At 36.6% G+C, this 26,706-nt stretch overlaps 1 protein-coding gene across 5 annotated transcripts in view; it reads left to right on the top strand.

Moving 5' to 3' along the window:
• Positions 1–1,825: 1,825 nt before the first annotated feature.
• The window catches only part of UBE3A (ubiquitin protein ligase E3A), a 92,690-nt gene continuing 67,809 nt past the window's right edge, over positions 1,826–26,706 (top strand). For 2 of the 5 annotated variants that reach the window (XM_059180226.1, XM_059180225.1), the window contains exons 1-2: positions 1,826–1,960; positions 26,247–26,310. The gene's annotated coding sequence lies outside the window, so the exon portion shown is untranslated. Of the gene's footprint in view, positions 1,961–2,572; positions 2,624–5,979; positions 6,114–26,246; positions 26,311–26,706 lie in introns of those variants that run through there. The other 3 variants (XM_059180228.1, XM_059180229.1, XM_059180227.1) reach the window with 3 other exon arrangements.

Below are 26,706 nucleotides of genomic sequence, written 5' to 3'. Positions count from 1 at the left end.
TAGACACTGATGTAACATATTGCTTTGATCATTTTAATAAAAATCTTTGAAGATTTTCATTCTCATTTGCCTATTTTGATAATATGCACAGAAAATCCTTAAAAGATTACGATTTTAACTAGCCTCTTCTATAAAATGTAACTACAAATTATTTCCAAATGAGGATCTATAATGGGGGAAAATGAAAAAAAGAAAGAGGAAGTAAGTTAAAATCAGACACGATTTAATACTGTCATTTATCATTAATTGTCCTGGGACAATTTAAATTCCGCTTATTTTTTATAGTTTTAAGTTTTTTACAGTTGCTTATAACTGGGAAGCAGTATACATAAATATATCCCTGACTTATAATGTTCTAAGAATGGCAGCTAAATACAACGCTTTGTAAGACTGTTGATTAAAAAAAAATTTAATACTAGATGAACGGGATCTCATATAGTATTTTAGGGCTTAGCAAAGTTGCAAGCCCTTAAGACTATGAATTGTTAGTGATTCCACTATATTTGCCAGTTAAGTGTCGCAGAGCCATAAAAAAAAAAATCAAACTTTTTAAATAAAATGATGACCTTGATACTAAACATGAAGATGCATGATTTCAAATGGGTTCAGTTGTCATACGGGTCAAAATTAGCATCCAAATGGGTTCAGTTGTCATACGGGTCAAAATTAGCATCCATCCAGCTGATGTTAACCCTTATCTTTAACAATCACCTACCGAATGTCAAAACTGCGAGACGGACTTTCATCTCCTAGTAAACTAATGACACCGTATTGGAGAGGCCTGAGCAAATGACCTTGGGTCCCCTGAAAGATGGCTCACACTTTCGGGGTACCTCTGCAGTATTTACAAAGGAAGCTCTGGGCGGAGAGGGGTTGGGGGTCAGAGGCCTGGTATCCGGAGGCTGCAGCCTCGCAGCGGGGCAGGGAGCTATCAAAGCCACCGCCGCCCCCCGGCGGATTTTTAGAGCTGATTCGTCCCCCTAAAATCGGACGCGTTTAAGTCCCAACACATTCGTCGACTTGCTTATACCAGGGGGCTCTCCAACACTCCCGGAGGCCCCAGGGGTCTTCCGGTGTGTACCCTCTTCTTTCGGAGAGAGGGCCACAGACAGCGGTGGCTCAAGAGAAACACTGACCCTCTTCTCGATCCCAAGATGGCGGCCAACCCTGGTTGGACTCCAGGGAGCCGCGAGCCACTTCCCCTTCCCAACAGCCCCTGCGCTGCCGACGACGGCAAGCAGGAAGGGGGAGGAGCCGGCAAGAGAGGGCGTGGATAACGCTGCGCCCCCCTGCGCGCACTCCGGCCCCGCCCCACGTCCCTGCGTCCTGCCCAGAGCTCTCGCCGGACCGGGCGGCGCGCGCTGCCTGCTGGGATACTCGGCCCGCCCAGCCAGTCCTCCCAGCTATCGCTGCGGCCGCGAGATCCGCGTTTTTTCCCAAGATGGTGGCGCTCGGTTCGGGGTGACTGCAGGAGACGACAGAGCTTGAATCCCCTTCGCCAGAACCTCGACACACCACCTTCCTCCCGCTCGCGCACCCCGCTGCCACTTAGCCATCTACCAGCCTGGGCGCTCGCTTTCCGCTGCCGCCTCCGACTTGCGCTTCATCTCTGCGAACCCAACGATTACGGCCGCGGGCAGCTGCGCCTGTCTCGGCTCCTCCTTGGGGTCTCTCTCGGAGCAGCTCGCAGCGTAGCTCCGGCTCAGAGGGCCCCGCAGCTCCCCAGTGGGGAGAAGCGGCGGCGGCTGGCGACGAGCGCGGGGTTTTCTGCGGCCCCGGCGCCCCCTTTCCCGGCCTTAATCTCCGGAGAAGGAAGCGCGGGTCCCGCATGAGCCCCGGCGGTGGAGGCAGCGAAAGGGAACGAGGCGGTGGCGGGCGGAGGCGGCGAGCGAGGGCGACCGCGACCAGTGAGGCAGCCGCTGCTGCGAGGGCCGCAGCCCAGGCGCGGGGGCGACAACAGGTCAGTGTGGCGGAGGACCGGGCCTGGGCCGGGGAGGGTGGGCGGCATTTCCCTTCGTTTTCTCTGTTGCCCAAACCACCCTTCGGGGCTGGCTCTGGCTAAGCTAGGGACGCTCCCAAACGCGCCACCGCGAGTGTTTGGGGCGCGTGGTTTGGAGGGGTCGGTGCCAGAAGTAGGCCTCTGGAAGCAGCGGCTGCTGCTACCGTAACTGTCAGCCCTGGCTGAGGGCCGGAGGGAGGGTTTTGTGCCTAAGGGGACGCCAGCGGGCCCGGGGCGGGGCGTGTAGGGCGTCGAGAGTTGGCCCTCCTTGGAGCGAAGCTCACGGAGCAGGCCTGGGGCCCAGGCAGCGTAGGGCTGCCCTTTTCTTTCCAAGGGGAGCTCTTTTTTCGAGGTTTGGGCCCTTTTGGTGAAAAATGTTTAGATGTGTGCTTTGGAGGTGGACTGGTGGTGAGGGAGGGCGGATGAAGTGGGAAATCAAGCCCAAGGGTTATGTTCACAGATTATCGATTATCGGGATTTTCACATTAAATGTGAGGTATCGGGTTTGCCAGAGATACTGTGAAATGCAAACCTGCAAACAGTTGGCTTTTTTTTTTTTTTTTCCCTTTTCAGTTGAGAAAATGAAAAGGACTCTTTCTTCGTCATGGCGTGGAGGTTTTGTTGGTAAAGTCAGAATTGAATGTGGCAAATGCTTTAGTCCATAAAATTGTTAGGAATAATTTTAACATAGACACTGAGCTTAGAATTCTTCAAAGATAATTTAGTCTCTGAATTTTCAAAAACGGCCAATTGGCATACTAAAATAGAAGCGTTACCAAATCTGTCTCGGATTATATTTATTAAGTGCTAGGGTACTTTGGAAAATGTAAACGAATAGCAGTATGGGATTTACAGTCTAGATTTATCCTTCATAAATCATGAGGTGGTATAGATATGACCCATAATTTTGAAGAATTCCACTGCCTGTAATATTGAAAGAAGCAGGAAATTATTCCAGAATATTCTTCGGGGGAGGGTAGGGGCCTTGAAATGGAAATGACCTAAAGTTTGGAAGTATAACTGTTAAAAAGTCACCTGTCAAAGTCACAGTAGATACGCAATAAATCTTGAGTGAATTAGACAAGAGGGATGAGAGGTGTTTATTTCATAATCTCTAACTAATGAGTATTCTTACTTAGATTACTGGGTAAACCAGGTACAAAAGTTTAGAATTTAGGAAGATAAAAATAAAATTTTTGTCCTGGTATGTATAGTTGAAATAATTTTAGAATTAGATCTTATAAATCTGAGTTATCACATTTGTAATAAAATGAATAAAATAAAATGTAATATAATGTATTAGTGATGGTCCTGATAAGCCCAAAGAATGACCCAGAAGCTCTTTAAAGAAACTGATAATAATGACAACAAAAGAAACAGATTCAAGAAATAATGACCCTCTCTTTATACAAAATTAGAACTGGAAACTAAGTCTTATATCAATATTTATTAACTAGCCTTGGTATGCTAAGTATTATGTACACTATTGTCTGGACATTGCCTAGTTCCTGAGGAGTTTAACTTTACACAGAGATACAATAACGGTGTTCTGATTTCTCTTTAGAGGTTTTATAAGCTGTTTTTATTTTACCTCTTAAACTGTGCATTTTTTTTCTTGGCTTAAAAAATACCTTCTTAAGTATATTTGTTAGAAGTGTGAGGCAGACATATTCTCATTCCACTTGTTAAGTTCATTTAATAAGATTTATTGGGTACTTAACAGTGTCTTGAGTATTTAACCTTTAATCATTTGTATTTCTTAAACTTCAGATCATTTTATAAATGATCCTTTTGCCATCCCTGCCAAAAACAAAACAAAACAAAAACAAAAGCACCCCCCCCCATCAGAAATAATTTGCTGTTTCAAATAAGCAGTCAGTGGGATAATCCAAAACTGTGGATCATATGTTAATTTTTCAACCCAAGCACTTGAAATATTTATAAATGTTTATTTTCTTAAATGGTTATTGGTTATGTTCTTACCACGTGGCACATTTTTGCTTAGACCCAAACTTGTATTGGTCAAAACATAGAGACATTCCATTAAATGCACATAGAGCTGCTAAAAAGTTTTTTTATTTTTACAAGTGAAGACAAGTTTTCTCTTTTCAGGATAATTCAGGATAACAGAGTTTTGGCCGATTTTGACTCTCCTCTCACTGTAGATGTAAAGAGAAATTCAAAAACCTTGCAGTATGTGCAGTTCACTGTACTTTTAATTCTGGGCTCACCTTAGTTGTCTGATCTTGGCAAGTTGCTTAGTCTTGGTGAGCTGCAGTTTTGTCATATGTAAAAAGGGAATGGTGAAACTAAGAGTTGTTTTGAGGAATAGTTTATAAAATGTCGAACACATAGCCTCTTAATAAGTTAATCCTTTGAAGTCTTCCTTCTCTGTTATTTTTGTTGTTGTTCTCAAAGCATCTTACATAGGGTGGACTCTAGCATGTTATCCTTTACATTGTTTCATTCTCACTAGCTGGGAACTCACTCTTTAAGGGGAGGGTCTCCTAGTGTTTACCAGAAAGTGTGTTGCCAGCATATGGATGAATTAGTTATCAGTAGTCAACTAACATTTATTGGGTACCTACTATGACTGTGAGCTGGGTTATATGTAGGAGCTACAAAGTCAGGAATCATGTCTATCTTTTGGAAGCTTACAGTCTAGTGACTTTCTCCACGTAGCACCATTTTTTGTGAAATCCTATCACATAATGGAGCCTCATTATTCTGAGCTCTTCTAGTCTTAGGGCAGTTCTCTGGACTCAACACTTGCAGCTGCAGCTTCTAGTCTAAAGAATATTGTTTTTACTCCTTTATACAACTGTTTGGCATATGTGAGATAGTTTTTCTTTTTCTGTTAAGATTTTTATTTATTTATTTGACAGAGATCACAAGTACGCAGAGAGAGAGAGGGGAAGCAGGCTCCCCCCTGAGCAGAGAGCCCGATGTGGGGCTCAATCCCAGGACCCTGGGATCATGACCTGAGCCACCCAGGCGCCCCCTTGTGAGATAGTTTATATCTCTACCTTGGTCCTACTCTGTAATCCAAAACCTGGCACATTGTGTGTGTGTGTCTGTGTGTGAATGGCTATGTATTTAAAAAAAAAAAAAAGAAAGAAGGAAAGAAAAAGAAATTGATTTACTTTGTCAGTTGCCTGTAAGTACTTTGGTATTTTTCTTTGGTGTTTATCATTCTTTCTTCTGGTTCTAGGTTTATAGAAAGTTTCAAGCCTCAGTAGGACTATTCTTGAGGCCAGTCACTCCATTTATTTTATACATGAAGAAATTGAAGTGCAAAGTTTTAAAATGATTTTCTGAAAGTCACCTGGTGATAGAGCTAGAACTGCAGTCTGAGTCTCTGGACTAGAGTTCAGGACTCTCTGCATTCAGTGGTGCATGTTCTGTCCTACCTGTTGAGAGGAGTAATTTGCTTCTATTTGAATCTTTTCTACATTATTATTAGAAGGCAGACTTCACAAGATGCCATCATTGGGCCTTTTCTGAGCATAACAGTGCAGGAAGTGGGGCTTTTTTCTAATAAAGGAAGTCAAGTAAAATTACAGTAAGTAGTAATGGTATTAATCTACAAACATATCCTATGTCCAGAACAGATGTTTAAAATACTTAAAGATGCTATATAATTTCTTAAATGAAATAACTAATTAATAAATAGATGATAAATTTCTTTGCCAACTTTAATTTTTATTTACCCTTAGAAATGTTACCTGTAGTGTGCTTTGATTTAAGTTATCATTAATAAGTAACACCATTATGGATAATGAGTCAAAATGAAGTAACACCATTATGGATAATGAGTCAAAATGAACTTTGTAAGTTTAAGGCCAATCTGAGAATGAAATAAAGCTAATACCTTTTTTTTAAATATTGCTGTTTGCAAATAAGATTTGGTTGACAGTTGTTTCTGTTTGATGCTAAGCTTCGTGACTGTGAATTCCCTAAAATTATATATAAATTCTAAGTTTCAGAGTCTCAACAGGTTCAGTGAACAAAAGCCACCAAGAACCACTGATGTGGAGGAAGAAGCACTAACTTTGGTGTCAGAAGATGCATGGGTTCATCCTTCCAATGTAGCTTCCTAGCTGGTCATGAGCAGGTCATTAACCTTTCAAAGCCTTTGTTCTGTTAACCTCTGTTAAATGAAGGTGATACTTGCTTTGTCTCTTTCAAAGGATTGTTTTTTCAGATGTGATGATTCTCAAAAAAGTAGAATAATACTGTATAAAGTGATCTTATATGTGACTTAGTGACTTGCCCAAGAAAACAAGTTGGTTAGTAATAAGCTGGTGATTGGAACATTGGTATATTTTCATGCTTTTCTCTATAAACATTTTTAACCCTTTCATACTTTAGAAGTATTATTTTGGGAAATACTTAGTATGTGAGTTTATTTTAAATTTGCTAACTACCTTTGAAATAAATAGTAAGATCTTAATAATTACTGATGCACTATTCAGTATTACTAATCCTCAGTCAAAAAAATACCTTCTGTAATTTGCTTTACTTTTTTTTTTTTTTTTTAAGATTTTATTTATTTGAGAGAGTGCGAGAGAGAAAGCAGTAGAGAGGGGAGAGTCATGCAGAGGGAGAAGCAGACTCCTTACTGAGGAGAGATCCTGGCACAGGACTCAATTCCAGGACTCCAGGATCATGACCTAAGGTGAAGGCAGACATTGAACCTGCTGAGCCACCTAGACACCCTAATTTGCTTTACTTTTGACCTCTTGTGTTAATTTGAATTAAGGTGAATCCTAAGGTTGACCTGAAAGTAAAAGAGGTTTTAGAGACATAGATTCTTATTGGATAAGATTATTCCAAAAGTTCCATCCTAGGAAGTCTTCTGGAATCTATTAAGATAGCCCATGTGGATCATAGAAAAGAATCCTATGTAAGACTTTATTAAGTTAACATCTATGCCACAAATAAAAAGCATGGAAATTGCAGTTGAGCCCTGAACACTTGATTAAGTAGGATAAAATATTCCTTAAATGAAACTCTTGGCTGGCCAATATAGAGCTTAATGTGGTGACTCTTAAACAGTTAAGTGTGTTATAGAAATTGACCTTCTGTACCCTTCGGGGTTAGTTGAGGTTAGTCAAGCGTAGATCCTTGACTAACGTGAAATTTTTTTTAACCTGTCTCTTTGTGGTGTGCAGGCTTGTAATTTTTTGTTCTTAATGTGATGACATTTTTCTCTTTGTATCAAAAGTGATACCTTATCCATTTCAAGCTTCTATTATAATAGATTTCTATTCTTGGATGTGAGAAGGTAGTCTTAGAATTGCTTTTTGTGGCTGTAGCCACTATCCTAATCTGTTTACTTTCATATTCTTCGTAATGCAGAATAAGTTCTGAATTTTCTCTCTAAATTATATACTCAGTACAGAAAATAATGTAAGAATCATGTATCTAGAATTCAGTATAGACAAATGTCACATTTTGTCACTTCCTTACCGTCTTTAGCTCCATCTTTAAAACTGGTGTTATTTTCTTCTGAGATGATCATTTCTAGCACTGCAGCTACCACTGTGGGAATTTCTTCATACTGCCAACAAATACTTCCTTTCTCTTATCAGATGTAAAGCATAATCCTCTTGGGAAGGGAAAAGATGAAATGCCAGCAATGTTTTCTGTATAAAGCTTATGGGTCATAGGGAGAAATACAGGTATTTCCAGCTTATTAATTAGTTTAGTATTTTTTCTTAAGAATTCTATTTATTGTGCTGCTGTGTGTGTGTATGTGCCAATACTGATAACCTCATAGTGTACCATACATAAGAATGTTAAGTATTTACCTTTGTTAAATATGAAGTTTTTGTTTGGGGGAAAAATACATGTTTTTTGAGCATCTATTGTATATGACACGTATACTGATCGATAAATCCCATTTCACACAAAAAGTAATTGGGTAAAATTTTTCTTTTCTAGTTTTCTGAAGTGGGCTGACAATGTATCGTATTGCATGTTAGTGATTAAAACTATGCTGTTTAAGATATTCTATATTTAGAGCTTCTATGGAATGAAAAGTTTCTCTAATTACTTCAGCTATTTCATTCATACTCAATTTCTTACACATTTTGCTATGTCTGTGACATATTGCTATATATGGAATGATTATGTCCTTTCAGAATTCATATGATTGAATTGTAACACCCATTGTAATGGTATTAGGAATTGTGGCCTTCCTGAGGTGATTAGATCATGAGGGTAGAGTCCTCACGAATGATATTAGTGCCTTATTAAAGATTGCAGAGTTCCCTTGACTCTTCTGCTATATGAGGACTTAGCCAGAAGACAGCTATCTGTGAACTAGGAGGCTGGTTCTTGCCAGACACTGAATCTGCCAGCACCTTAATACTGGGCTTCCTAGATTCCAAGAATTTGAAAAAGAAGTTTCTGTTTATAAGCCGCCCAGTCTGTGGTATTTTCTTTTAGCAGCCAGAAATGGACTAGGACACATTAAAATGTTTTAAGAATAGAGAGGCAAAATAGAAAATTAAATGGATAAAGTTTGGTAGCTAAGGTAGTGATACACTGTGCTTGACAGAATAGAAGTGCTTAAAAGTTGTCTATATATAGTGTTGAAATGAGAACACTTTAGGAGAATGTATTAGAAAAACCAAGCTAACTTTAGACTTTTAAACACATAAAACTAGATTCCTGCATTTCATATTATTGTATACTTCATTAATTATTGCCCAGTGAACTTTATTTCTAATTATTTTCAAAATGAAAAAGTAAAGTTTTTTGGTGTCAGTAACTCATTAGGGAGTTAGTTTATTCCCTCTAAAATTCCTCTCTTATCTTTTGGGCTAAATGAAAGGCAAAGAGGGATGAACTTAAAAATAGTTGGATCTCAGCTGGAAAATAGGTAAGTTACCTCAACTGAAATAAAATCCTTGCTTTCCTCCTGAATTGAAGATTCTGTGAGAACACTTGCTGTGTGTCTCATTTTTTTTTTTTTTTTTTTTTTCACATGCAGTTTTATGTATTTGTAAGTGCTTGATGAATGTAACTGCTTTCCATTCAGGACTGTCTGTTGTGAGCTGATGAGTAAGAATCACCAGGAACAAAATCCTCTAAGCTTCAGAACTTTTAACTGATTTTAAGTAGATACAGGACTAGGGATCAGCCTGGACAGTGGGCTAAAGACATCTGTACTACAGCCCCACTTCATTGCCTCTCTGTGTGCTGAATTTGATGAGGCTTTTCTAGGAAGGGTGTGTTCGTGTTCTCCGTATTTCTAGCTGACATCAGATTTTGAGAAATTGAGGCTGATCACTATGGTCTACAAGTTTCTCTTAAGTGATCAAGATTTAATTCCCGTAGGTGCTGTTTTAGACAAGTAGCATATGTTTAAAACTGTCAAGACTACAGTAATACTTATTTTATATTCTTACTCTGATATCTTTTCTTTAAAAAGTACGTAGATTAGGGATGCCTGGGTGGCTCAGTTGGTTAAGCAGCTGCCTTCGGCTCGGGTCATGATCCGGATCGAGTCCCACATCGGGCTTCTTGCTCGGCAGGGAGCCTGCTTCTCCCTCTGCCTGCCTCTTTGTCTGCCTGTGCTCGCTCGCTCTCTCTCCCTCTGTCTCTGGCAAATAAATAAATAAAATCTTTAAAAAAAATACGTGGATTGGATTAGATGATCTCCAAGGTAATTTTCAATTTAGGTATTATATATTCATTTTTTTTCTTTTTGAATATATGTATGTATCTTAATTATAAGATAGTTAAAACATACCATAAATAATACAGCAAATATACACCATCCAGAACTGTAAATTCTGCCACTTTTGATTCTTTGAGTTCTTGAGTATACATCATATTCTTGTTTATAATTTTACTGTATGCTTGTAGAAGTATCCATAAGTGACAAGTGTTTTGTGTTTCAAATTTTTACAAAATGGTACTGTATTGTATATAATCTTTCATCAGAGTCCTTTTTAAAAAAAAGCATTTTTTTGAAATAAGTGTATTCAATTTGCTATATGGTACTCCATTTATAAAATGTATATATTTCACTATTGATGGATATTTTTAGTTATTTCTTTTTTGTTGTCATAAATAATGCTGAAATGATTGCTTTTACACATTTTTTGGTATTGGTGTTTAAGAAGATTCATGAAAATGAATTGCCTGAGAATAGGTTGTGAATAACTTTGACCTTAGTAAATATTTCTGAATTCTTCTTTAAAGTCATTATGCCAGGATGCCTGGGTGGCTCAGTCGGTTAACCCAGTGCCATGGGCTCAGGTCATGATCCCAGGGTTTTGGGATTGAGTCCCACATCTGGCTCCTTGCTCAGTAGGGAGCCTGCTTCTTTCTCTCCCTTTGCCTACCACTCTGCCTGCCTGTGCTGTCTCTCTCTGACGAATAAATAAATTGGGGGAAATAAAAAAAACTTTAAAATCATCATGCCAATATATACTTCATATTTGCACTTTGCTTTCCAGTATCCTCGCCCTCATTTGGAATTGTCCTATTTTAAAATTTTTGCAAAGTTGAAATGGATGTGAAATGATACCTTTTTTTATATACCTCATTTTAATTTACATTAAATGGTGTAAATGGTGGGTAAATGGACATGAATTTTATTATTTCTGGCGTCTTTTAAATGTTTCGTAAATTATTGTTTATAAAGAATGAGACATTAGTATATAGTATTTATGTTGTAAAGGACCTAGACCATCATCTCCTCCAACCTTTTTATTTTATAGTGCAGCCATGAAAGTTATCAGAATAAGAAAAAAATACTGCTGGTTGCCTATTATGGTATTCTCTTTTGGGATATAGAATCTCAAGTTTCAGTTGTTGAAATCATGAACCTTTTTCTTTATGATTTGTATTTTTTGTTCAAGAAATTCTCTTTTATATTGTCTGCTAATAGGTTTATGGTTTTTTGTTTTGTTTTGTTTTTTGCATTTAGGTCCATGTGGGAGGGAGTTGGGAATCAGATTTTTTTTTTAATGATAAGCAAGTTGTCCCAACATTAAGTATTGAATTCTTCCCCCATTATTTTATTTTATTTTTTGCATGTCCTCTGTATCATCTGCTATGTGCTTGGGTTTGATTTTAATTTCTTTCTTATATTTTTAATTTTTTTGTCTTTTTTTTTTTTTACACCAGTACTACATTGTTTTATTTTAAATAGTTAAGTTTTGAAATCTGGGAATACAGGCCTCCCCTTTATTAATGTTCAGAACTGTCTTGTTCTTAGACTTTTATTCTTTCATAATAATTTAAAACCAGTTTATCACATTCCTTTGGGGATATTATTTGGAATTGCATTGAATATATAAATTGAGAATTACCTTGTTATTTATTTTAATCTTCAGTATTTTGTGGTTTTCTTCATAAATGTCTTTTACGCATATGTTATTGAATTTATTAGTTATTTGGTTAATTTTTGCATTGTAAATAGCGTCTTTTTTATTCCATTTGATTATTGCTGGTATTGATTTTGTATCCATCAATTTGGGTGAACTCCATCATTTCTAATAGTTTATAATTCTTTTGGATTACTGTGAACAAATAACAATTCTGTCTTTTCAAGTGATCTTTTAAAAATAGAATTCTGGGGCACCTGGGTGGCTCAGTGGGTTAAGCCTCAGCCTTCAGCTCAGGTCATGATCTCAGGGTCTTGGGATTGAGTCCCACATCAGGCTCTCTCTGCTCAGCAGGGAGCCTGCTTCCCCCTCTCTCTGTGCCTGCCTCTCTGCCTATTTGTGATCTCTCTTTCTCAAATAAATAAAATCTTTAAAAAAAAATAAAAATAGAATTATGACCTTGTAATTTTCTATTTAAAATTCTTCTCTGGCTTTCAGAGTAAAACTCAGAAGCCTTTATTAGTTTACAAAGTCTGACATGATCTAGATTCTGTACTTCCTCAGCCTTACCTTTCTCCATACTCCTCGCTAAACAGAACCATCTAACAGTACTGGCCTTTTCAGTTTTTTGAGATGTCTAACCTTTTGTGCCAGACCCTTTGCCAGTGTGTTTCAGTTTGTTTGGAGCACAGTTAGACAACAAATTTCACCCATTCACGGGCCTCAGGGAATATTGGTAAATAAGCCGAAATATTACTTAGGGAAGCCTCCCTGAGAATCTCTTTGTACTCATTGATTTTAGTGCTTCTTTGTATTATGGTGTTAATGAATCTTGCTTTTCCTGAGTAAGTAAGGAATTTCAACTGCAATTAAATAATTTCACTTCCTGAGTGAAGTATATGTAAAAGGTATTTTACGAATCTTTTCTAATGAAAAGTAAATATTTGTCTCTGTCTCTTTTATTAAAGATTTTTTAAAAGTAATCTGTGCAACCAACAATTGAGGCTCACACAACCTCAAAATCAAGAGTCTCATGTTCCACCTTACTGAGCCACCTAGGCACCCTCTCTCTTTTTTAATGTGCAATTTCAAGCATTTGTGAGTGCTAGGTAAATGAATGAATGTTCATGTACTGATTGATTCAGAAATACTATTCCAGTTAGTAACTGGTCAAAAGAATATCATTAGGCTATATTAAATATTTTACTAGACATTCATAGAAAATTAAATGCCCTCAATTTTTATTAAGTCCTTCAAATATGGCTAGTGTTCAGAGCAACAGTTTTCTTTTAACAAGAGGCAGTCTAGTTGACTTAAAATTATATGTGCTAAATTTTCTTAAAAGGATTTTGAAGTTAAATTAGAAGCCAGTCTTTTGTTATCCTTAAATCAAATTTTATGAGTTTATATACTACATTTGATACACAGATAAAATATAGTAAACCTGAAATTATGTGTTTATGATTATTTCAAGGAAAACCCACCTACCTTTAGTTATTTTAGTGTCTTCTACTATACATCTTTTGTGTGTGTATAACACAGGCTGAAAGCTAGCATAATTCTAGGTTTAATTTTAGGTTAAGCACTGTATAAGATAGAACTCAGTTGAACTATAGTGCAAAAAGAACCCAGGGGAAAATTTCACAATAGTCAGTCCTTGGGACTGTGTGGCACATTTGCTTCTGTTTTCAGATCATAGAGTTGTTGACCAGAATGAGTGGTTTATCATTAAAGCCAGGAAATTGAAATAAATCTGGTAATTTAGAATTTCTAAAGGATCTCTGTAGATGATACTTGATCTGCACTTAGGTAAGATACTCTCAGTGCCACTAAGCCATGTAATAAAACACTTAAGTAAAGCTGCCTTATTGGGAGAAAATAGCATTTTAATATTGGCCAGTCATGAGTGTACTTTCCGTAGTTATTCAGGTAGGTAAATAAGCATAATTTATTTAATTTCTGAACTGTTCACAGAACCCAGAGGGAGGGGCAGGCCAACTGTCATTTCAGAGAGTTCATTTCTTTTCAGTGATAATGATCCTAGAGTTACTTTCCTATATGTAACTGATTGTGTATAACCCAGATTTGTAGCACAGTCTCAGTTTTAACTACTAGAGTATTCCCATAAATCATAAAACCAAGAATTCTAATATTTTAATATTTCCAGAGAATCTCTTATATTTCCTGGTTGGTCCCCCTCTTAAATATTGATTGGTATGTAGAATTATTTTTGAGTGAGGAAATAAACATATAGTTGTGTATTTTTAAGTACAAAAATAAATGAAAGTTTGCTTTTTCTTAATTCTAAAACATAACAGTTGTTAAATGTAGGTGTAGAAAAACAGAAAATTGCCTGGCAAATACAAAGTAAGTATATCTGTGTAACTACAGATACATGCAGCTTTTTTCCTTTTTTGCGAAGTTAAAAAAAACAAAACAAAAAACAAGCATATAGTTTTTATAGTTCCCACTTTATTGAGATGTAATACACATACCATAAAATTCACCCTTTTAAAGCATGCGATTCATTTTTAGTATATTTGTATTTGGTATATTTGGGTTTTTGTATTCACTGCCGCTAATTTTAGAACATTTTCATCCCTGTTTCATGTACCTGTTAGTAGTCATTCTCTATTTTTTTTGTCCTCCAGCCTTTGACAGCCACTAATCTGCTTGCTTTCTATATGGATTTGCTAGATATTTCATATACATGGAATCATAAAATATGTGCTCTTTTGTGTATGACTTCTTTTATATGGTATTGTATTTCAGGGTTTACTTGTAGCACATAATAGCATTTTTTTATGGTTGAATAATATTACACTATTAATATGTGCACTGTTTATTCAGTCATCAGTTGATAACTATTTGGATTGTTCCATTTTTTTATTTTGAATTATGTTTCTGTGAACATTCACATACAAGCTTTTGTATGGACATATATAGTCATCTCTCAGGTATATCTGGGAGTAAAACTGCTGGATCGTAAGTTATCTGTGTTTAACGTTTTGAGGAACTGCCAGGATCCTCCAAAGTGGCTTCACCCTTTTATAGTTTTCAGCAATGTATGTGTTTTTGATAGCTCTACTTCTGTGCCAAAGTTGATTATCTCTTTATTTTAGTAATTTATATGGGTGTTAAGATATCTTTGTGGTTTTGATTTGCATTTGCTTGATGGTTAATGATGATTACATCTTATGTGCTGATTGGCCATCTTGGAGAAGGTCTACTCAAATCCTTTGCTGTATTTTAATTGGGTCGTCTTTTTCTTATTCGGTTTTATGTATTCTTTATACATTCTGGTTATAAGTCTTATCAGAGAGATGATTTCCACATAGTTCTCCCCATTCTATTGGGTTGTCTTTTCACTTTCATGATTGTTTCCTTGAAGCAGCCAGGTTTTAATTTTTGGTGAAGTCCAATTTATGTATTTTTCTTTTGTTGCCTTTGGTGGTGGTGTTTAAGAAACCATTGCATAATCTAAGGTCATGAAGGTTTATGCCCGTTTTCTTCTAATAATTTTATAGTTTTAATTCTACTTTGAGGTCTGTCATCTGTTTTTGAGTTAATTTTTGCATATAGTGTGATTTAGGTTTAGATCCAGATTGCATTTGGCATGTTTTTAGATACAGCATACAAATAGCTACCTTTTATTTTTTTCCCACCTGGATAGCCAATTCTCTAGACCACTTGAGGGATATTTTCCTGTTTTAAAATGCCACCTTTTAATTTTATTCAAATATTATTTATTATAGAGAGAGGAAGTACATGTGTGCATGAGCAGGGGAGGGTCAGAGAAGGAGAGAGAATCTCAAGCAGACTGATGAATGCACGGCCCGACTTGGGGCTCAGTCCCATGACCCTGAGATCATGACCTAAACTGAAACCAAGAGTTGGATGCTTAACCAACTGAGTCACACAGGTGCCCCAAAGTGCCACCTTTTTATATATTAAGTTTTCATAAACTAATAAAGTTTTTGAAGTATAACCTATATCCTCTAAAGTATACCCCTCTTTAAGTGTACAGTTTGATGTGTTTTGATGCATATACTGTAACAATTACCACAATTAAGATGTAGAACATTTGAATTATTCTGAAAAAATGTTCCTTTGTAGTCATTTCTCCCTTTTGGGCCTGGGCAACCAATGATCTGCTTATTAGTTTTGCCTCTTCTAGAATTGGTATCATAAGTTATATACTCTTATGATTGATATAAAAAGTTAAATACTCTTCTTTTAGCTTTGTTCCTTTAGCTTGAATTTGAGATTTCTTCCATTTTGTGTTTATTATTTTTTAAATTACAGTATGGCTGTACCATAGTTTGCTTTTCATTTTTTGGTGAACATTTAGATTTTTTTCTGGGATTAGGCTATTGTGAATAAAGGTACTCTTTGCACGTGTATTTGAACATATTTTCATCTTTCCAGGGTAAACACCTTGAGATGTAATTACTGGATCACATGAAAGATTTATGTTCAAGTATATAAGGCATTCTTTTCCAAATAGTTAAACAATTTTGCATTCCCACCAGCAATGTGTGGAAGTTCCAGATCTTTCAAATCCTTGTCAGCATTTGATAGACATTGTAGACATTTTGATGGGTGTATGGTAGTATCCCATTGCAATTTCTTTTTCTTTAACTATAGTAAAATACATATAAAACCCATCATTTTAACTTTTTTTAAGTGTACAGTTCAGTGGCATAAAGTACATTCATGTTGTATGGCCATCATTCTTTCTTATCTCTGGAACTTTTTCATAGTCCTAAACTCAAATTTTGTACCTTTTAAATAGTAACACTCTCCCGCCCCTGTTCTCTTTCTCCTCCCTCCAGCCTCTAGTGACTACTGTTCTACTTTCTGTCTCTAAAAATTTGACTCTGCCAGGTACTTATGTAAGTGTAATCATACAGTATTTGTCCTTTGCTTCTGGTTTGTTTCACTTAACCTGATAGCCTTCAAGGTTCACTCATGTTACAGCATATATCTGAATTTTCTTTTTTCCTTCCTTCCTTCATTAATTTTTGTGAGGAGAGAGCACTCACACCCACAGATGAGCAGGGGGAGGGGTAGAGGAAGAGGAGAGAAGCAGACTCCAAAGCTGGGCTTGATCTCCATCTCACAACCCTGAGATCATGACCTGAGGGAAATGAAGAGTCTAATCCTCAAGTGACTGAGTTGTCCAGGTGCCCCTCCTTTTTAAGGCTGAGTAGTATTTCATTGTATGTAAAAATATCACATTTGTTTAACCATTCATTCACTGAACACTTGGGTTGCTGCTGCTTTTTAGCTATTATGAATAGGCTGCTGTGAACATGGGTGTACAGATAATCTCTTCAAGTCCTTGCTTTCAGTTCTTGCATGTTTAATTCTTGGAAATATACCTAGAAATAGTATTGCTGGGTCATTTGGTAATTTTGGAGGGGTGAATCAACATAACCATGTTGTACCCATGGTACAACTGTAGCATGGCTGTACCCATTTTACATTCCTACCAGCAATCACAAGGTTCCAGTTGTTCCACATCTTTGCTAACACTTGTTATTTTGTTATTTTTAAAAAATAATTTTCATACTAAAGGTTGTGAAAAATCATGGTTACATTTCCCTGATGAAGAATGATACTGAGAAGTTTTCATGTGCTATTAGCCATGTATATATCTTTTTTGAGTATCCATATATTTTGCTCATTCTTTTCGGGATACAAACTTTTTATTAGATGTATGTATTTCTTCTGTGTCATTACTGATTTTTTTGGTTAATTATTTTATTAATTACCAAGAGAGGAGTATTGAAATCTTCAACTGTAATTGTGAGCTTGCTATCTTTTCTTTCAGGTTTTGTCCATTTTTGCCTCATATATTTTAAAGCTGTAGATAATAGGTTCAGTCACGTTTAGATCTCTTAGATCTCTCTGATGGATTGATTCTGTATTGTTATTTCTCTGGTTCTCTGGTAATGTTCCTGGTCCTAAAGTCTACTTTGTCTGGTATTAGTATAACCACCACTCCTTTATTATGCTTCATGTTGGAATATTACATCTTTTCAAACCTATCTGTCATTATGTATATAATGTCTTTCTTTTAGACAATGTATAGTTGCATCTTTTGGGTTGATTTTTATAATTTCTTGCTTTCTGAGTGTTCAGTCAATTTGCATTTGTTATAATTGACTATATGGTTGGGTTTCAGATTACCAAGTTACTATACATCTTCTATTTGTTCCATCTATCTTCTGTCTCCCCTTTCCTGTTTTCTTTTGGATTGAGCATTTTTATAGAAGTTTGTTTGATCTTTGCTATTAGCTTATACCTTATTCTTCCTCTGCCCCTAGTGGTTGTACTAGTACTTAGAATATCCCTTGGTTTATATCAGTCTACTTTCAGAAATAAACCTCTAAGAGTATATTGTGAGAATTCTCATACAGTATAAATTTGTAGTCTTATATTTTACTTCTACATAAGGTATAAATTCCACAGTCTTATTTGTAATTATTTCTTTTAAATGGCTAATTGTTTTGTAAAGACATTTAAAAACCAAGAAATTATCAAACCAAGTTATTAAACGAAGTTTTTAAGCCAAATCATCAACATTTTTTTTTTTTTTTTACATGGCATATTTTTTTTTAAAGATATTATTTATTTGTCAGAGAGAGAGAGAGTACATACAAGCAGACAGAGTGGCAGGCAGAGGCAGCGAGAGAAGCAGGCTCCCTGCCTAGCAAGGAGCCCGATGTGGGACTTGATCCCAGGACCCTGGGATCATGACCTGAGCCGAAGGCAGCGGCTTAACCAACTGAGCCACCCAGGCGTCCCCAACATTTTTTATATTTATGCTCGTATTTACCATTTTCGTTTTCCTTTGTGTAGATTTTGTATAGATTTCTTTATGTATTTTTTTATTGAAGATTTTACTCATTTATTCCACAGAGACACAGTGAGAGAGGGAACATAAGCAGGGGGCAGTGAGAGAGGGAGAAGCAGGCTTCCCTCAGAGCAGGGAGCCCAATTTGGGGAGGGGGGATGCAGGGGATATGGGGGATGAGGGGCTCGATCCCAGGACCCTGAGATCATCCTCTGAGCAGAAGGCAAATGCTTAATGACTGAGCCACCAGGCGCCCCTAGAAATTTTTGAAGTGCAGATCTTTTGGCCAAAAAACTTTAAGGTTTTATTTGCATGAAAATGCCTCTATTTCTCTTTTACTGTTTTATTAGGAAAAATACTCAAATTCACAAAGGTGTGAAATAATTATAGAATGTAATTCCTCAGTTAACATTTTGCTTTGTGTCATATCTGTCCATCTATTTGTTTTATTTTTTGATGCTTTTCAAAGTAACTTGCAGTTATTAGTATTCCTCATCCTTAACTTCAGCATGTATATTGTCAACTGAAACTTAGTAACTTATTATTAACTAAGTTTAGTTTATTGAATTTAACTGACTTTAGTATATTGTTCTAGTTATTTATTTCTGTGTAACAAATCACCCTTAAATATCAGAATTTAGTTTGCTTATGAACCTGTGCTTTGTGCAGAGACTAGAAAGCGTAGTTTGTCTTGGCTTCAAGCACGTCAGAGTGGCTTGATAATTGATGTAACTTGATAGTTGGAGGCTGGAATTATCTGAAGTATGGCTTACAAGTCTGGAGATTGATGCTGGCTATTAGGACTTCAGCTAGAGTTGAGGTCTAGAACACTTAAATACTGCCTTTATATGTATGTGGTTGCTTGGCTTACTTGCCAAGTGGCTGACTTACTCAATATGGCATTGAATGGCATTTTTATGACCTAGCATTAAGTCATAGAGCACCATACTCTCTTGACTGAAAGAATCCTAGAGGCCCCTCATATAAAGGAAAAAGGATATAGACCTCACCACCTGATGGAGAATGCCAGTGTTGATCTTGTAAGAAAGGCATGTGTGATTATATTGTGGTAGCAATCTTTGGAAAGTAAAATCTGCCACATATACCATTCTATGAGCTTTGACAAATGTGTACACCTTTGTAGCACTTAAGTCCTATAGAACCTAAGTTATAGAACCTGTACCCATTCCTGGTCAGTTCCTGTCCCCACATCACTTCTCCAAATCAACCATTGTTCTCATCACTTTCATCCTAGATTAGTTTACCTTGGACTAGAATTTGTATGAGGTTTCTTTGATTCAGCGTAATATTTTTGAGATTCATCCATGTTATTGCATGTGTAAGTTGTTTGTAATGTCATTCTTTTACTGTTTTCAGCTGTTAACGGATAAAGCTAAAGTAAACAATTATTTGAAAGTCTTTGTGGATATATATGGTATCTTTTCTCTTGGATAAATGCCTGGGAATGTGATTTTTGGGTTATAGGGTAGACCAGATCTTTTCTCCAGATTGGTTTGTTTTGTTTTTACACTCCTGCCAACAATAGATGAGATTTCCAGTTGCCTAACGTCCTTATCTAACATTTAGGGCTCTTAGTTATTTTGATGTAGCCATTCTGGTAGATGTATAGGTGTTTCTCTTCATATTTTGGAGGGTATTTTCACTTGATATACAATTCTAGATCTGTTTTTCTTTCAGCCATTTCTTTTCTATTTATATATTTTTAAAAGATCTTACTTATTTTAGAGAGTGTGTGCATGAGCGTAAGCAGGGGAAGGAACAGAAGACGAGGAAGAGGGAGGTTCTGGGAATGAATCTCAAGCAGACTTCTGCGCCAAGCACAGAACCCAGTGCAGGGCTTGATCGCTTGACCCCAAGATCGTGACTTGAGTCAACCAAGAGTCTGATGCTTAACTAACTGAGGCATCCAGGTGCCCCATTTTAGCCTTTGTTTCTGATGAGAAGTCTGTGGTCATACTTCTCTTCCTTCTGCTGTACTTAAAGTCTTTTCTTTCTGCCCCCTTTTGAGATTTTCTGTTTATCACTGGTTTCCTTTGTGATTATCCTACTTAGGTTTTATGGTTTCATCAAATTTGGAATAAGTGTCAACCATTATTTCTTCTACGTATTTTTTAAATCATTTACCTTCCTCTTACACGGTCCAGTTACGGGTGTGTTAAATCATTTGATCTTGTCCATAGGTCATTAACGTATTTTTTTCTGGTCTTTTTGTCTCTCTGTGCTTGAGATTGCTTTGTTTTCTGTTTCATTGTTCCTTTTTTTTCTTCCTGTAGTGTCATTATACATTGTATTTCTGAAACTCCCATTTGATTTATATTTGTATTTTCCGTTTCTTACATAGTCTTTGAATTTTTGAGGATATTTTTAATAGTATTTGAAAGCCCTCATGTGCTGGTACCATCAGTTCATTGATTTCAGGGTCCATTGATTGGTTTTTCTCTTGGTTCTGCGTCATATTTCCTTGTTGCATATTTAGTAATTTCTTATTGGATGCTGCACATAATGGTCTGTTATTGAGCGACTAGATTTTGTTGTTCTTTTTAGAGTATTAAACTTTGTTTTGGCAACCAACTAAGTAACTTGCTGGTCACTTTGATCCCTCAAAGCTATATTAGGGTGTCTTTATTTAAGTAGCTACTATAAAGTCATGGCCCTTCTCCACAAAATATCCCCAGTGTCAGTCTTCATTCTGGTTAGGGGGATTTTAGGCATTCTCCTGTATGAGCACTGGGAATTGAACTCACTGTTCCTCTTTTTCTAGCTTCAAGGAATCTTTTACCTTACAGCTTAGGAGCAGAATCAAAGGACTGCCAAGTGGCAGATTTCTGGAGCCTTTTTTCTGCATAGCTGCCCTCCTCTCATTCTGTTCTAGAGATTCTACCATTCAGCCTCTGGAACTCTTGAGTTCTTGGTTTTCATTTTAGTGATACTGTTGTTCTCGGATTAGATTTTCCCTTCATTGGCTACAGATTAGAAAGTGCCTCCAGACAGAAATCTAAACTGGGGGGCCCACTTTATTTCTGTTCGTTCACTAATGGATCACAGTCCTGCATTTCCTGTTACCAGATCTGAAAACAGCTGTTTCATATGTTGTCTTTTTTTTTTTTTTTTTTTTTTTTTTGACAAAAAGTAACTGTTAACACACTTCTCAATCTTTCTCTGGGCTTACCTTCTGTTCCACTTAACCTGTTTATCTAATACTCATAACTTACCTTTAAAAATAAACCTTTGTTTGAAGTATACATGAGAATGCACGTAAAACGTACACAGAGCTTGTCAAACTTTCACACACTGAGCACATGTTTATCCAGCAGTCAGATCAAGAAATAACAGCAGCAGCAACTCTGAAGCCCCTTATACTCTTTGTTATTACCTCTGTCTCCCAGAGGAACCTCTATCCTGACTTCGAATAGCATAGATTAGATTTTCCTGTTTTTATGCTTTATATAACTAGAATCCATCATTTTAAATTGTGTCTGGCTTCTCTCACTTAACATATTTATGACATTCGTCCACATTGTTGGTTGTAGTCATTGAGTTTATGATAGTTGCTGAATAGTATTCTGTTTTAGGATTACACTACAGTTTATTCGTTTTGCTGTTGATGGGCAGATACTTAGTTTTGATTTGGGACTACTTAGAATATTGCTGTTCTAAACATTCCACTAAATATGTACTCATTTCTGTTTGATGTATACTTAGAAGTGGAAGTTTTCAGTTTTAGAGTATGCATGCATTTAGTTTTAGTAAATACTCTCAGGTTTTTGAGAGTTGTACTGGTTTTAATTATTTAATATTTCATGGTTTAATCCCTGGCAGAACAAGTTTCTTGGGGAAAAGAGACATTATTCCTCCATTAGAAAGTGAAACTTTCTTGGTTATTGTGGTATGCTTGGTCTTCAGACTTTTGATTAAATTGGCATTGGATTAAATTTGTGTTAATTGGGGGGAAAATCATACTCTTGTTTGTTTATACATGAATTCCATTTGGAACTAGCCCACAATCTTTTGTCAGGATCCTGATTCTTTTTTGTTGTTGATTTTGTAGAGGGAAGTTGTGGTGTCAAGAGAACAGTCTCTCCATTACTAGGAGAGTAAAAATATGGGTAAGATGAGCCATACCATGAACCAGGTTATAACTAGAAGCACTGATAAATGTATACAGATAGCTATAATACAAGGTAGAAAATAACAAATGATAGGATTGAAATTTATGTGTATTGTATTAGTAACATATAATAAGATCCAAAAGACTGTGATTATTTACAGAAGAGCTTTGAGAACTCTGTGAGATACAGCCTTTAGAATGAATGGAGTTTTTAATAGGGTATGGTAGATTGTTGGGGGATGGAATTTAGTTAGCAAGGGATAGGGAAGTATTTCTGAGTGAAGTGACCTAAGAAACAAAACAACTGAAGTCAGAAATTCCAGAGGCCAGCATGTAATAACCAGTAATTCAGGGATGGGACCAGATCATCAAGTACGTTGTAATAATGTTATGTATTGGGCAGTAAATATGAGTGGGTAGAGATCAGTGACAAGGACCTCATATGATATGTGGAGTTTGGAATTTATCCTGTAGGCATTGAGGAAGCATAGACTATTTTGAGCTTGACAGTGATATGAACAAAGTCAGGAAGATAATTCTAGTAGACGAAGTAAGGGATAAAAGCAAATGGGAAACCAGATGAAGTAATGAGGGTCTGTACTTTTTTGGTATGCATGGAGGAAAATAAAAAGAAGCAGGAGATATTTCAAAGGTAAAATTTACAGAATTTGATTATAAATTAAAAGCATGGTACAATGGAATGAGCATGGTCTTTAGAATCATACAACTTGTGTTTGAATCATAACCTTTATTTACTAGTTAAATGACCTAAATATAAATAAAGCAAGTCACCTAAGAGAAAACTCTCCTCTCTGTGAGCATCTCAAGCATTAAAAGTATAAAAATGAATGATGCAGAGTCTGGACTGGCAAGTTTTGGCCAAATTGTGTATAGTTTGATCTGAAATGTTTGGGAAATCAGGTTTTATTCTGAGAGCAACCAAAAGGCAACAAAGGAAGAATTGGGGGTAGTGTTGGAATATGGGGGATTTCTGAGATAGAATTGGTAGCACTGGGAGAGCAATTTGTTTTACTGAGAAAGAGGGGCCTTCTGTTTAGAACATGACTCAAAATTTTCCAATTTGGGCAAATGGACTGATAGAGCCATTATTACCTCACAGGTTTTTCTTAATATGTGTGATAAATCTTGATCATGCCTCAGAGCTTAGTTTATATGTCACTTCATGAAGAATGCCTTTCCTGTTTTCCTGGATTAAGTCAGAACTCTATATACACTTACCATATTCTTACCGTTTCTCCCTCACAACACTAAATTATGCATTGCAATTGCGTAATTTACTGTGGCTTTTATTTGTGCCCATTTTGCTTATTATATGAGGACAAGAGACTATGTTTGATGTCTTAACTGTGTTTTTATCCACTTCACTGGCACTCAATCTATTATAATTTTTTTAATTGTGATATAATTGATGTAGGAAATTGTATTCGTTTCAGCTACTAGACATTTTTTGAATGAGTGAATAAGAATTTGAAGGTTAACAGGTAGCAACCTGCATAGTGGTTAGGCTAAACAAAAATGAGAGGGAGAAAATAAAGAATGGTGGCAACCAATTTTTTTCAGCCTCTAACCAGAAGAACAGCAAGATGAGGCACATTTAAGGTGGTATGACTTTTGGAAGATAACTGAGTTTGATTTTAGATGGTAATGATGCATCAGGTGTATGTGGTAATTGAGAGTAGTAGGCTTATAACTTAAGAGATAAAGGCTTAAAGATACAGAGTTAGGGATCCTAAGTGTAGAGGTGCTACAGAAGTGGATGGAATTGCACAGATGAAAAGGGACTTAGTGCAAGAAACTTGAGTGACCAAGACTTAGAGCTAGGAAGATGAACCAACAGACCTAGTTGCTGTCACAGGTAAAAGAGTGTATTACGGAAGTGAGAGGAGGTGAGGAACTATTAGTGATGTGAAAAGCTACAGAAATAAAGTAGGATTAGGGGCCACAGGGTTTAGAATACTCTGAGGAGTGATTAACTTCTATAAGAAAAATGTCAGTAGATGGAAGGTTTTGTATATCAGAGGTTGAGCTAATCCTTTTCAGGTCTTTTAGCAGTTAAGGGAAAGAAAATAAGGACCTGGTACTCAGAAGGGTTAATGGAGTTGAGGGGTTTATGTGGGGAATACTATATGAAAGCAGTATTAAACATTTAGCCTAACTCCAGAATAGATGAGAATAGCCTTTGGTCATTTGTGAAATTTATAAATGTGGAAAACTTAAGAGTTTCAACAGGTTAGCTTTACCTATAAATTTAAGACATAACCACAGCGCAAAGGAGAAGGGAACTACTGAGGGAACACAACAAAAAAGTGATAGAGAAGATAGACTGTGAAATTAAGTTTTGACCTAGGTTTAGAAGGAGGTGAAGGAAATAAGCTATTGGAGAGGAGATGAAGCACTTACCAGATGTAGTAATAATAATACAGAGAAGTGTGTGTGTGTGTGTGTGTGTGTGTATATATATATATATATATGGCGAGTGAGAGTTGGAAAATGGATCATTTTAAGAATAATGAAAATGTTAGAGGGCAGATGAATGTAGACCAATAAAGGCATTTCTTATTAGATTTTATTTCTTATTCTTTGATTATTGTTAGACTGAGCCCTCTATTGGAGAGGGACTCAGATACAAATAAAATAATGGCACTAGGTCTGGTATTAGGGTGCTCATGGTAAATTTTCAGAGAGACTACCCAAGATTTCTGGTTCTTACAGCTTGTCTTACTTATCCGGTATCATTCTAAATTTGGTATATTTCCCTATGATTATGTGTTCCTATTCTTCTAAGGCAGGGTTTCTCAAATTGAGATCTGTGTATTGCCTGCAGTGTATGTTAAAAATGCAGATTCGTGTACCCCCAGTTTATGCATTGAATCACAGTCTTTGAAAGTAGAGATCAAGTATCCACTTTTTTACAGATTTTCCCAGCTGATTCTATTATTGGATAGATTGAAACTTGGTCCTCTAAGATCTTAAAACTTGGTTAATTAGGGGGGAAAAAGTGTGTGTGTGTGTGTGTGTGTGTGTGTACACACACACTTTTCCCCCCCTAATTAACCAAGTTAAAGTAAGTATATATATATATATACTGAGCATTTTCTGCCATCAACCTGTAGGGCACTGGGTGGGTTTCTTAATCTTTGAGAGTTGGTTTTTTCATATATGGTAAAAGGAAATGCATTAAAATATTGCAGTTCTTGTCCACTGAGAAATGCTGTGATCATAAACAAATGAGTTAAGAATTTACAGTAATTATTTGGGTGCATGCTTCAAGCTCAGAATTTGGTTTTTGGTGCATTAAGTTTTGATTTAAGAAATAGTCATTGCTATCATGTATTGAGCTCCTGTTATGTGTGGGGAAGCATTGTCTTACATACTTTGAAAACATTTTGTCTAAAACTCACAAGGACCTGACACCTGAGACTCAGAAACTTAAGGACCTGCCCCAAGACTGCTAATCCAGGAGGTAGTGGACAGGTGCCTGTAAAATGCACCTAACATAGCAGATGCTCAGCATAGAGAATTTAATTAAAAGCTAAATTGTTTTAGGTATCTGAAAGAATTAGAGGCATACAGTCAAACAGTTTTCATACATTTTTAGCCCTTTTGGAAGGAGGGAAGAGTAAAGAAATGGCAAGCTCTAAGCTCTGTGGATGAATATGGGAAACATGGCTCTGTCAGCTGAGAGCACTGAGGCAACAGGGCCCGTCTAACCACCCTTGCTTGTATCCCAGCAACAACATTAGGGACACTTGTCTGTTCCTGTGTTTTTGGATATTCGTAAATACTAACAAAATGAATTTCCTTTTAATGAATTTTTGGGAAATTTTTCTTTTGAGTTTACTCAGTTGTTTATGTGAAAAGAATTGAGTGAGGTGTTTTATATTTTAGGTTAAAAATCTGTAAGAACCTGATATTAGAATTCACCAGCTCTTCAGAAGTTTGGCGAAATATGGTATGTTTCTGTTTTTATTTTTTGGAATTCAAAATTGCATGTATATCTTAATGTCATAGTTAGAATAATGGCAAACATTTTCAGCATATTTGGGCACTTGCCATTTTTAAAGCATTATGCTAGGTACTAAATCACTGTGCTACCAGGTAGACCATAAGGGATATAAGTGGGATTCTGAAAGAAATCAGAAAAGGTTAGTGTGTTGTGAGAAGTGAAATCTTACACATGAGGAGATTGGATGGGGCAGGTTTGGCTATGTGAATTAATAATAGTTTCCATTTGTTGAGCTCTATGTGCCAGGCACTGTTGTGAGTGGTTTATATGTTCGTTTGTTCATCCTCAGGACAGCCCTCTGAAAAAGACACTATTACAGTCTTAGTTCTCCCTGTAAATGAA

This window comes from Mustela lutreola, chromosome 7 (genome assembly GCF_030435805.1).
Source record: "Mustela lutreola isolate mMusLut2 chromosome 7, mMusLut2.pri, whole genome shotgun sequence".
In the NCBI taxonomy this organism is placed as follows: domain Eukaryota; kingdom Metazoa; phylum Chordata; class Mammalia; order Carnivora; family Mustelidae; genus Mustela; species Mustela lutreola.
This window is presented reverse-complemented; position numbering and strand designations above follow the sequence as displayed.